The sequence below is a fragment of the Xyrauchen texanus genome, chromosome 33, assembly GCF_025860055.1.
Source record: "Xyrauchen texanus isolate HMW12.3.18 chromosome 33, RBS_HiC_50CHRs, whole genome shotgun sequence".
NCBI lineage: Eukaryota > Metazoa > Chordata > Actinopteri > Cypriniformes > Catostomidae > Xyrauchen > Xyrauchen texanus.
Genome location: NC_068308.1, coordinates 22,207,008 through 22,218,426, shown reverse-complemented (window position 1 = coordinate 22,218,426; position 11,419 = coordinate 22,207,008).

Here is an 11,419-nt window from a genome sequence, read left to right as displayed (position 1 = left end):
GAGTAAGCCAAGCCCAAGCTTATCAATCAGCCAATGCAGCTTACTGAAATGTAATCTGGGATGTTTCCCTTCGCTATGCTATCTAATTGCTTGGACATCTATATGGAGTGACTGTAGAAGGTAGTTGAATTTTGGAATACAATTAATTTTAATAATATTAACCTTCCCAATCATCGATAAATGTAATGAAGCCCAACTTCCCACACTGCTCAAAATATTTTTTTTATTAAAGGATCAAAATTAACTGTAATTCACACAAATTTGCTGGGAATAAAATACCCAAATACTTAATGCCCTGTTTGAGCCACTGGAAGGCGCCCTGCTAAAAAGCCTTTATCGCGCAGTATGCTGTCAGAGACAAAGCTTCGGATTTAGACCGATTAACTCTGTATCCTGAGAACTTAGAAAAGGAATTAATAATTCTGTGGAGGCAAGGTATAGATCTAGAAGGGCCAGAGACGAATAATAAAATATCATCTGTGTAAACAGATGCTTAAGCACCACACCTCCCACCATCACCCCTGGAAAGTCTGCCTCTTTCTTATCGTGGCTGCTAATGGTTCCAGGGCAAGACAGAACAATAACGGGGAAAGAGGTCAACCCTGCCAGGTGCCCCTATCCAGAGTAAAATAATCCGAAATTAATCCATTTGTTTGTACTGCCGCTACCGGGTGTCTATAAAGTAACTTAATCCATCCAATAAAAGTATTCCCGAACCTGTATATTTCCAGAATCATAATAATTGGTGGTGGTGTAGTAGGCTAAAACACTAAACTGTTAAACAGAAGGTTGTTGGTTCGATCCCCACAGCCACCACCATTGTGTCCTTGAGTAAGGCACTTAACTCCAGGTTGCTCCGGGGGATTGTCCCTGTAATAAGTGCACTAAGTAAGTTGCTTTGGATAAAAGCATCTGCCAAATGCATAAATGTAAATGTAATAATATAATCTCATTCTACCATATCAAACACCTTTTCGGTGTCAAGTGAGCTGCGACTAGAGTCTGATCGTTCACTGCCCACATGATATTGATGAAATGCCTAATTTTATCAGAAGAGCTGTGGCTCTGAATAAACCCCACCTGATCTGTATGTATCATAGATGTCGTAACTTTACGTAATCGATTAGCCGTTTTTGATAATTTTGAGTTAATTTAATAGTTTTGTTATATTTTTGACAATATTTTTACATCTAGCTGGATCAGAGACGGTAACAGAGACGGTAACTCTTAAACTCACTTGGATCTTTGTCCTTTTTAAGAATCAGACTGATCCGGGCTTATGTTGTGTTTGGCGGAAGCTTTCCATTCTTTAATGATTCCGTATAAACTTCTAACAAAAGTGGAGCCAGTTCTGTAGCCTAAGATCTAAAAAACTCAGCGGCAAACCATCTGGCCCTGGAGCATTGCCTGTAGTTCTAATGGTTCCCACAAATGTTCTATCATCTTCATCAGTAGACAAAGATGTGGAATTATAAAGATCAAGACTTATTTAAAAGCAATATTAATATCAATGGCTGAGGTAAATATCTCACCACCAGCAGATTTCACTGAGGTAATGGTAGAAAAAGACTCTCTCTGCTTTATATATCTAGCCAAAAGCTTCCCTGCTTTGTCCCTGTCTTAAAGAATGACTGTCTTGCCCTGAATAGCCAAAACACCACCTTACGCAAAAACGTATATATAAAAATGTATTATATCTTTATTTCAATCAGGTCAGATCTCTGAGGCCATCAGATGACTTTCGGCACTTCAGCTCTGTCCCGGCACGTTTAATATTCCCTTCCAATATTCTTTTTTTTAATGAATGAGGCATACTGTATGATCCGACCCCTAAAAACTGCTTAAAGTGCCCTCAGCGGATACTGAGGACCAGTTGGTCTCCATATAAACATTGATTTCAGCCTTTGACATTTGTTGGAATTCAGGATTTTGCAAAAGGGACACATTAAAGCACCAACTACATGACTTATTTTTCTCCATATGTGGCAACACCTCTAAACTCAACAGGGTGTGATCTGAAACTAATATGTTTCCAACTGAGCAATCAACAACAGATGAAATGAGGGAATTAGATATATATAAAAAAATCTATTCTAGAATAAATCATATGAACTGATGAAAAGAATGTATAGTCCCTACCAGATGGGTTCAAATATCTGCAAGACCAATATTGTTACACAACCTGTGAAGCGTCAGTGTTGCTCTAGGGAGCTTACGCACTTTTGCTTCACTATGAGCAAGGACTGAGTCCATCAAAAGATTAAAGTCTCCTGCCATTATTATATCATGAAGGGTGCTAGCGGCTAGCAATATCCCTTCAAGATCTATAAAAAAGCCCTGATCATCAGCATTAGGTGCGTAAATATGAGCCAAAATCAACCTTTGCCCCTGAATATCTGCTAAAACAATAATGACTCTTCCTAATTTATCATTAATCTGTTTGAGTCATTTGAATTGTTGATGTTTACTTAGCAATGTAATGACTCCCCTGCTCTAAAGAAAACATATCCACCCCATATCTTCCCAAATTTTTCAGCTTCCAGCGGGGAAAGATGCATTTCTTGACAATTGACAGACAGTCCACTCATATTAACATTTTACATTTTGACATATTAGAAAAAATACATTGTGTGTCAAAAATAAAATGATAAAGACTACATGCTCCATTAGTGCAACAAACAACCCCCGAATTTCCCCCGGAACAAAAAAATAAAAAATGACAGCGCCAACCGGCGTCCATCCCTCTAAACTCAAACAGTCCATGTAGGCCTATGAGAGCCATCGCAACAACTTTTCCGACGGATTGCTCAAGACCGGTGCTTCATTACAAATTTTGTGAGACAGAATTACACAGCAAAAAATAAACTATAAAACAGCTTCTGTCTCATGCATTTCTTACTTCAGTTTTCTTCATAGTCTTTAGTTTCTCCCTTTAAACCAATCTAAAGGTAAGTATCACAAGGTTTGCGTCTTCTTTTCAGCAGTCTAAGCTTCCAGTATGTGTGTTTTTTTTTAATTGTGGTAGTTTGCATGTTTCCCTTTAAGAGTTGTTTTTTGAGTACAAGCCTTCTCTATAAAAATTATGCAAAATTAAAAATGTGTATTGCAGTCATCTCGGTTTTAGTTCCCTTTCACATACTACACATACTACTTTTCATACAAAGAAATGTAAATTCATGCACAATGTCTCTTCTTTGCATATGGTCACTCTTTTGTTGGTGAATGCACCTGTGCCACCATTGATTTTGACATTCTTTTCTTTCTATATGCAATTCCATAAACAGGCCACTCCTCTGGGAGGTATACCAGAAAGCTGTAGCCTTGCTATGCAAAGGCTCTTGGAGCATGCACTTGACAGGGTCCCTGCACAGAGGAGCTCTGCCACAGAATTACTCAATGAGGAGGCCCTCCATCCATCTCGGGATGATCAGCCACGCTGTTGGAGTCTGGAGTCAGCTTTCAGACAGCATCCAAGGTACTGACAACGCACACACATATATCCATATTCTGTCAAATTAATTATTTGCAAATCCTTTCCTCTTTAATTTTCAGATTATTCCCTGTACACTGAGGACTCTGGGCATTGTAAAAAGAAAAGATCCCTCTATATCGATCTGGGTGCCCTGGCTGGTTACTACAATATGGTGAGGGAGTCACCAACTAGTGAATATGGCTAGTTCATCCACTGATAAACCTGGGTGGTTTTTCAAACATTTTTCCAAGGATCATTTGGGTATTTGTAAAGTTGCCATTCATATAAATGCAACCAAAATGCATAGATCGATCTGACCAGTGGAACCAAACTCAACCACAACATAGATCGGACTTCAGAAATCTTCAGTATCTTTGTTGACACTGAGAGACGATGAGCTGTGTAATTAAAGCTGGGAGTCTTTTGAAATGTAAGAGACATGTAAATCAGCTTGAAAGGTAGAATAAAAATGTTTTTAATTGTTTGATGTCACAACATATATAAACTGCTTATGAGGCACGATCTTGTTTACACGGTTCAATTTCTTTGCTTTGAGAGCATGAAAATATAATGACAGCATACTGTATAGTAAATACAAACTAAAACAAATTCTTTCTTTTCAAAAACTTTCTTCTGCTGAACACAAACAAAGATTTTAAGAAAAATATATCAGCTTTCTATATCCATATAATGAAAAAGTAATCCAAACGACTCCAGTGGTTAAATCCATGTCTTCTGAAGCGATTTGATGGGTGTGTGTGAGAAACAGAACAATATTTAATTCCACTTCCACATTCTTCTTTTGTTTTTTGCATTCTTATATCGCCACCTAGTGTGAAAGGGACTGTTTCTCACCCACACCTATCATATAGCTTCTGAAATTTGTGTTCAGCAAACGAATGCAAGAAGAAAGTCATACACATCTGGGATGGCATAAGGGTGAGTGAATGATGAGAGAACTTTCATTTTTGGGTGAATAGTTCCTTCAATAAATTGGACTCATTAGACTTTGTATTTAGAGAACCAGTTTCTCCATTTGCAACTTTAAAGGTTTTTGCCAAAGTGGAGCTCATTTGCTTATTAAGAGCCATGATTTGTTATTCCAACCTCCCACAACCACAAAAACGCAGCACACAAGTGCCCTTTTTAATATGCCCGTGTCTGTAGGTGTTACAAAACAACAAAACCAATAAAAGGAGTAGAAATACACATCTAAAAAAAACTAGATTAAAGGAAAAAAAATTCTGGCATAATTTACTCATCTTCATTTCATTTCAAACATGCATGATTTTGTTCTTGTATGGAAAAGAATGACAATAAAAGTGAATGTGAGCAGCTTAGCCATCCTGCTTATATACTGTATCTCCTTTTGTGTTCCATGGAAGAAAGTTAAACAGATTTGGAATGACATCAGGGTGAGTAAATGATTTCAGAATTTCCTTTGAACCTCTAGTTCATTTGGGATGATTTTCGGGATTTTTTTTTTATATTAATTTAGTCTCTCTGACCAGGCTAAGAATCTGAAATTTTGAACATGACTTTATTTTAAACAATTTTAATATACTCTAAAATAGGACATTTATTGTTGGGTTTGGTAGTTTTTTCATAAACAAGTACTTTTAGATTTCACTCATTTAATTTTTCTTTGTTCCTCAGCTCCAAATATTTTTCAATATTCAAATCTCCCTTAGTCCACAAGCAAGTTGCTTTTTACATCCCTTAATGCAGCTTGATGCGGAGCAGAGCAGATCTGCGGTGGTCTTCAGAAAAACAAGCGAACAGTGAACTGGGTTTCCTCTAAATGTATTGACTTAAGCTTATGAGACATTACAGGACGTCAGTCCATCCACTGACATAAAATCCCACCTCAGGATCCTGAGAGAAATGGGATACTCTAAACAGGTATTCATCTAACCCACTAAGCTAACAGGAATCTCTCTCTCTCTCTCTCTCTCTCTCTCTCTCTCTCTCTCTCTCTCTCTCACATATGCTGACAGATACATACACACAGAGGTACAAAGGTCTCTTCTGTGACGGGGCAAGGACAGAAGTTTGATGTTTAATAACTGCGGTATTTTAATGTTGTCTGTGCTGACGGTGCAGTGGCTTTCAGTGGCTGGATAATGACAGGACTAAAACACTACCTGTGGATTCCTGAGGTATTGAGTTCTAAAGCACCACTTGGAGGTCAGTTTACACTCCTTCGTTGTGTGTTTCTCAAACATTTCAGTGCAAGAAAAGTTCTATGACCCTCCTCTGATCAAAACTACTGTAGATGTGTATCTAAGCAGGATTAGACATGGAGCCAGGGAAACTGTGGTAACAGGGATCAATACAGCATGCAGGCCTGTGAGAAACTCTGGGCCTCATACGTACATAAACAAACCTATCATATAAGAGACTCAAACTCTTGTTATTGTTTTTTCTTTCCAAAGGCTTTCATATTTTTGAATCCTTAAACATAAATTACAGCTTAAAAGATACAATTCCTTGATAATAATGATGGTAGTATCACTGATATAGCTCTTTACATTAATGTTAAAGACACTAAACTATTTATTTTTATTCACCCAAAAATTTTAATTCTGTCATCATTTTGTCACCAGCATGTTGTTTCAAACCTGCATGACTTTCTTACATCCATTGAGTACAGAAAGTGTTTTATTTATTTTGATTATTTATTAACTCTGATTATTTATTAACTCTGTGTGTCATGTGTCACAACCTGAAAACCACATTGAGGTGAGTAAATAATGACAGACTTTTCATTTTGGGGTGAACTATCCTTTTAAGGAGTTTACTTCAGTTTTATAATGCAGTTTTCACTCTAAACTGTCTATGAACAGAATTGTATTTATCTTTCTTAAACAGGACAACCATATTCTGTGTAAATGTGGCCCATGAGAATTGAACATGCCAGTCTGAACAGTGCTAGTCATTATGCTAGAGGATAATATAAAAAAAGAGCAGCACAGAAAAACAGAGCAAACAATGTAGAAAAAAGGTCAAGTTTGCCTGGGAAAAAGAGGCATAGATTTACTGCCCAAGTGACTTTTGACCTTTGTCTTTTTACCCACTGTTTGCCTATGACTGTGTATGTGATGATGGTAGAGCTCTCTATCTTACTCTAACCTGTCCAATCTTTCCAGGTCTGTTTGCTCATGCTGACACACAACTCTTCTGCTTTATGACCAAGTGATAAACGAATGCGCACACACGCACACGCACGCACACACACACACACACACACACACACACACACACACACACACACACACACACACACACACACACACACACACAAAATGTTGGTGCAGCTATCAGTATGAGGACTCTCCATAGACATAATGATTTTTATACTGTATGAACTATAGATTCTATCCCCTAACCCTAAACCTAACTCTCACAAAAAAATCTGCATTTAAAAATTTTCCAAAAATATTTTAAACAATTTGAATTATGGGGACACTAGAAATGTCATCATAAACCACATTTATAGCATAATACCCTTGTAATTACCAGTTTGTAACCTAAAAAAAAATTCCTCATAAACCACTTAAATCTGGCCATACACACACACACACACACACACACACACACACACTCTCTCTCTCTCTCTCTGGCACAAAAACACAAAAGTGTATGTGGAAGACTAATGAGAAAACTGCAGTGCACGCACACACATATACATGCAAGCACTGCCTCTGTTTATCGTCTGTTGTCCAGGGGACTTCTGTTTTTTCACAGGAGCATGAGAGAGAAGATTGATATGTTTACATACGTGGTGACAACTTTAAACACAGAAAATTGCATCTGTGGGATAATGTTTCACAAGTGACCATATATTGTCCAACGAAATATACAGCATCACATATAGATTGGTTACAGCACATATACTGTGTGTGTGTGTATATATATATATATATACACACACACACATAGTATAGAATAAATCATTATTTCATTACATTTATTTGTACCTATTTTTGCTTCACATTTAGAATTGTCAGTATTATCATTTAGTATTTAGTGCCCTATGTTTTCTGGTGAACATCAAGCAATAAACACAATTACAACATAGACAATTGTACAATGTTCCTCCAGCTAAACTAGGAATGCCCACGTCAGAGATTCAATTCCCAGGAATACAAAAACTGATCAAATGTATGGCTTGAATGCATTGTAAGCTGCTTTGTATAAAAGCGGCTGCCAAAATGCATAACTGTACATTACACAATAAGTAATGGTGGCAGACATTTATGAGGTAGGTTTTTAAACATCCTCTGCCTAAGGAGGCATCATAATGCCAGCACTTTAAAAAACAAATTTAGTCAGGATGACCCACAATCCTTCCATTTGAAGCTCCAGCCTCTCTTCTCTTATCTCTCTTATCAAGCCATCTGATATAGCTTTTTCTCTTCTTTTTCATGAAACATGAATAGTGCATCTGTCATTTAAGGAGGCAAAGAGAGGTGTTTGTAATATGGATGGGAATATTTGTATGTGTATGTGTATGTGTGTGTGTGTGTGTGTGTGTGTGTGTGTGTGTGTGTGTGTGTGTGTGTTGTGTGTGTGTGTGTGTGTGTGTGTACCTATGTGTGTGAATTTTGGGGGGAGTCTGTCAGTCTGTGTGCTAGAAGGGGTCTGGGATGTCTCCTTCCTGCTGACTTCCTTATTGCCATGGAAATCCTGAATCTATTTCTCTCTGGTGTCCCCCTCTACTCCCAAGGCACACACAAACACTCATTCTCACATAAACACACACACACGCACGCACGCACACACACAGAATCTCAGAGTCTTTGGCCGAGATGCAGGAAGCTTTTCTCCAACTCACTTGAAGGTAGGCTTCTAGTAAAAGAGCTTCCAGAGAGTGTATGTGTGTTAATGTTATTTGGTGGGACCCCAGCAGTGCACTGATCATTTGTATTCAGAGCTATTACTATGACAGACGGTTTACTGAGAGGGGCAGATTACAGTTGCACTCTACACTGCTGTTAGTCACCCAGTATAAACAACCAGACCCCCACAGCTTACGGTTATATATTAAGACTACCATCTCTCCACTTGTAATATTTTATACTTATCTAATGATATTTTCTATTTCCCAACCCTTCCCCTTAACCTAATCTGCTCACAAACCTTTTTGCATTATGACATTTTTTCTTAAAGTTCAAGTTTGCCATTTCTGCGCCACTAGTGTCACCAAGCAGAACGGCAGATATAAAGATTGTATTCAAACAAGTTTCATGAACACTCCCATGTCTGTTGTTGGCTGAACAAACATGTAGTCCAATGATCCATCCCAATCTCATGCCATTGGTTGAGACATTGTCGCTGAATGCTCAAAAACAAAGCAATGTTTTGATAGTGCCACAGTATTCATGTTTCCATTCAAGTTAAGTATTTAATTTATGTTGCTATTCTTATCACAACAATTGTACAGAGTATTTATCTGCGTTACCGTAACCGTTCTGTCAGCGCAAACCAGTCTGCCCGTTCTCTGTTGACCTCTCTCATCAACAAGCCATTTCTGTCCACAGAACTGCCGCTCACTCAATGTTTTTTGTTTTTTGGCACCATTCTGAATAAACTCTAGTGACCAGGAGATCAGCACTTACAGAAATACACAAACCAGCCATCTGGCAACAACAATCATGCCATGGTCAAAATCAGTGGGATCATATTTTCCCCCCATTCTGATGGTTGATGTGATAATTAACTGAAGCTCCTGACCTGTATATTCATGATTTTATGCATTTATTCTGCTGCCACATGATTAGGTAACTAGATAATCACATGAATAAGTACAGCCGTGGTCAAAGTATTGGCAGTGACACAAATTTTGTGTTTCGAAAATGTTTCTGCTTCAGTTGTTGTGGTGTTGATTCACATTGTTTCTAGATTATTGTGCAGAGTGATCAGATGCATTTTAAATAATTGCAAAAAGCTTCATTGGCCAAAAAATGAAAACCCAAATTTCACTGTTAACATCATTTCACTAATCATATCAGCAGCACCTGGGAAAGTGTGAACGAGTACTAGTCAGGTCAAATCACTCTATTATTCTGATTGGATTATAAGAGCAGACTGTTTACTGTAAAAGGAGGGAAGAATTGCTTCCAATCATTGTGTTCTTGTTCGCAATGGTTACCTCTAAAGAAAGACATGCAGCCATCATCGCTTTGCATCAAAATGGTCTCACATGCAAGGAAATTGCTGCAAAGAATATTCTCCCAATGATCTAGGAGCAATTTGGTGATGATCTGTGTATTTTACAGTATGATGGCGCACCACGTCACAAGGCAAGAGTGATAATGAAGTGGCTCGGAGATCATTACATTGAAATGTTGGATCCGTGGCCAGGCAAATCCCCAGATCTTAATCCCATAGAGAACCTGTGGTCAATCCTCAAAAGGCAGGTGGACAAGCAGAAGCCCACAAATTGTGATCAAATCCGAGCACTAATAAATCGAGAATGGATAGCAATCTGTCAGGATCTGGCCCAGAAGCTGATACCCAGCATGCCAGAGTGAATTGCAGAGGTTATGAAGAACAAGGGTCAACACTGTAAATATTGACTCTTTGCATATTGAATGTTTTTGCCAATAAAAGCCTTTAAAACTCATGAAACGCTCATCAGTGTTTTCCATAGAATACCATAGAAACATGTGAAAAAATTATCTACAAATACTGAAGCAGCAAATTTGCAAAACACAAAATGTATGTCACTGCCAATACTTTTGGCCATAGCTCAGGTGTTCCTAATAAAGTGTTCAGTGAGTGTACAGTATATGCTCATGTCAAGGTCTTTGAGGCACAATAAAAGATGAGAGAACAGAAGAGAGGGAGAGGGCAAAGAAAAAAGTTTGGAAAGTCAGCGTGGTAGTTTGGTTCCAGACCAGTTAGCGTTCCGGTTGCCGATCCACCTGTGAAAATGACTGAAGTGGAGCAACACTGGAAAAATAAGGGGGGGTTGTTGGAATTAGGATGCTAATTAAAACAGAGTGCTGAGAGAAGGAGAGAAGTTCAGCCAAGAGTCTGGCACAACAAACCTTCAGTGACCTGCGACATTGTCCGCTTACCCCATACCTGGACATCACAAGACCACTAACAGTGTATGTTAAGAAGGTGGAACTGTGTGGACAAATCAATTATTGCAGACACGCCAATGTGTTGGGGCAATGGACATGACTTGATTTGATTTTACTGTTATCAAAAAAAGGCCTATATTTGTTCTCTGTCTTACATTGTCAGAATTTGTTTGCACAGCAAATATATCTGAAATTGTCAATGTAAATAGATTTTTTAGAAGTTGCTCACTTAAGAAATCTATTTCTGAATGTATTTTAATATTTAAATGTTATTTTACAAATGTAATTATAATTATAACGCTTGCAGTTTTCATAAACTCATATTAATTGAGAAATTACATGGAATATTTTTGCTTGTCACACTGCAGGACCATTTAAAAATAACTTGTTGTATTTACTAAGTTGTTTAAAAGTGGTTAAAAAATTTTTAAACATACAGACAAGCAAACATATACTTTGAATACTTCATCCAGACAGCAACAACAGGAGCAAAGACACGTGCATAAAGTGTCTTCAGCAAACAGACCAGTTCTTTGTTAAGATGGTACACACTATTCAGCATTCAGTCTCCATGCTTGTCTCTCTTTTCAGGCTTTCGTATAGAACAGACACTCCTCAAACACACCAGCCCACACACATACACAAACACAAACACAATAAACAGTGGCGCCTGTCTTCATCTTAATTTATTCCCTGACCAAAAGCACACGCATACAGTCACATACAGCCTTTCTCTTAGGGACACAAATGTTAAAAGATTTGTGAGTGTTGGTTATTCATCGTTGATGAGTCCCTGTCTGTGTGTTTGGAACAAATGGACAGAGATGACATTCATCTGTTTGATTTACTGTGT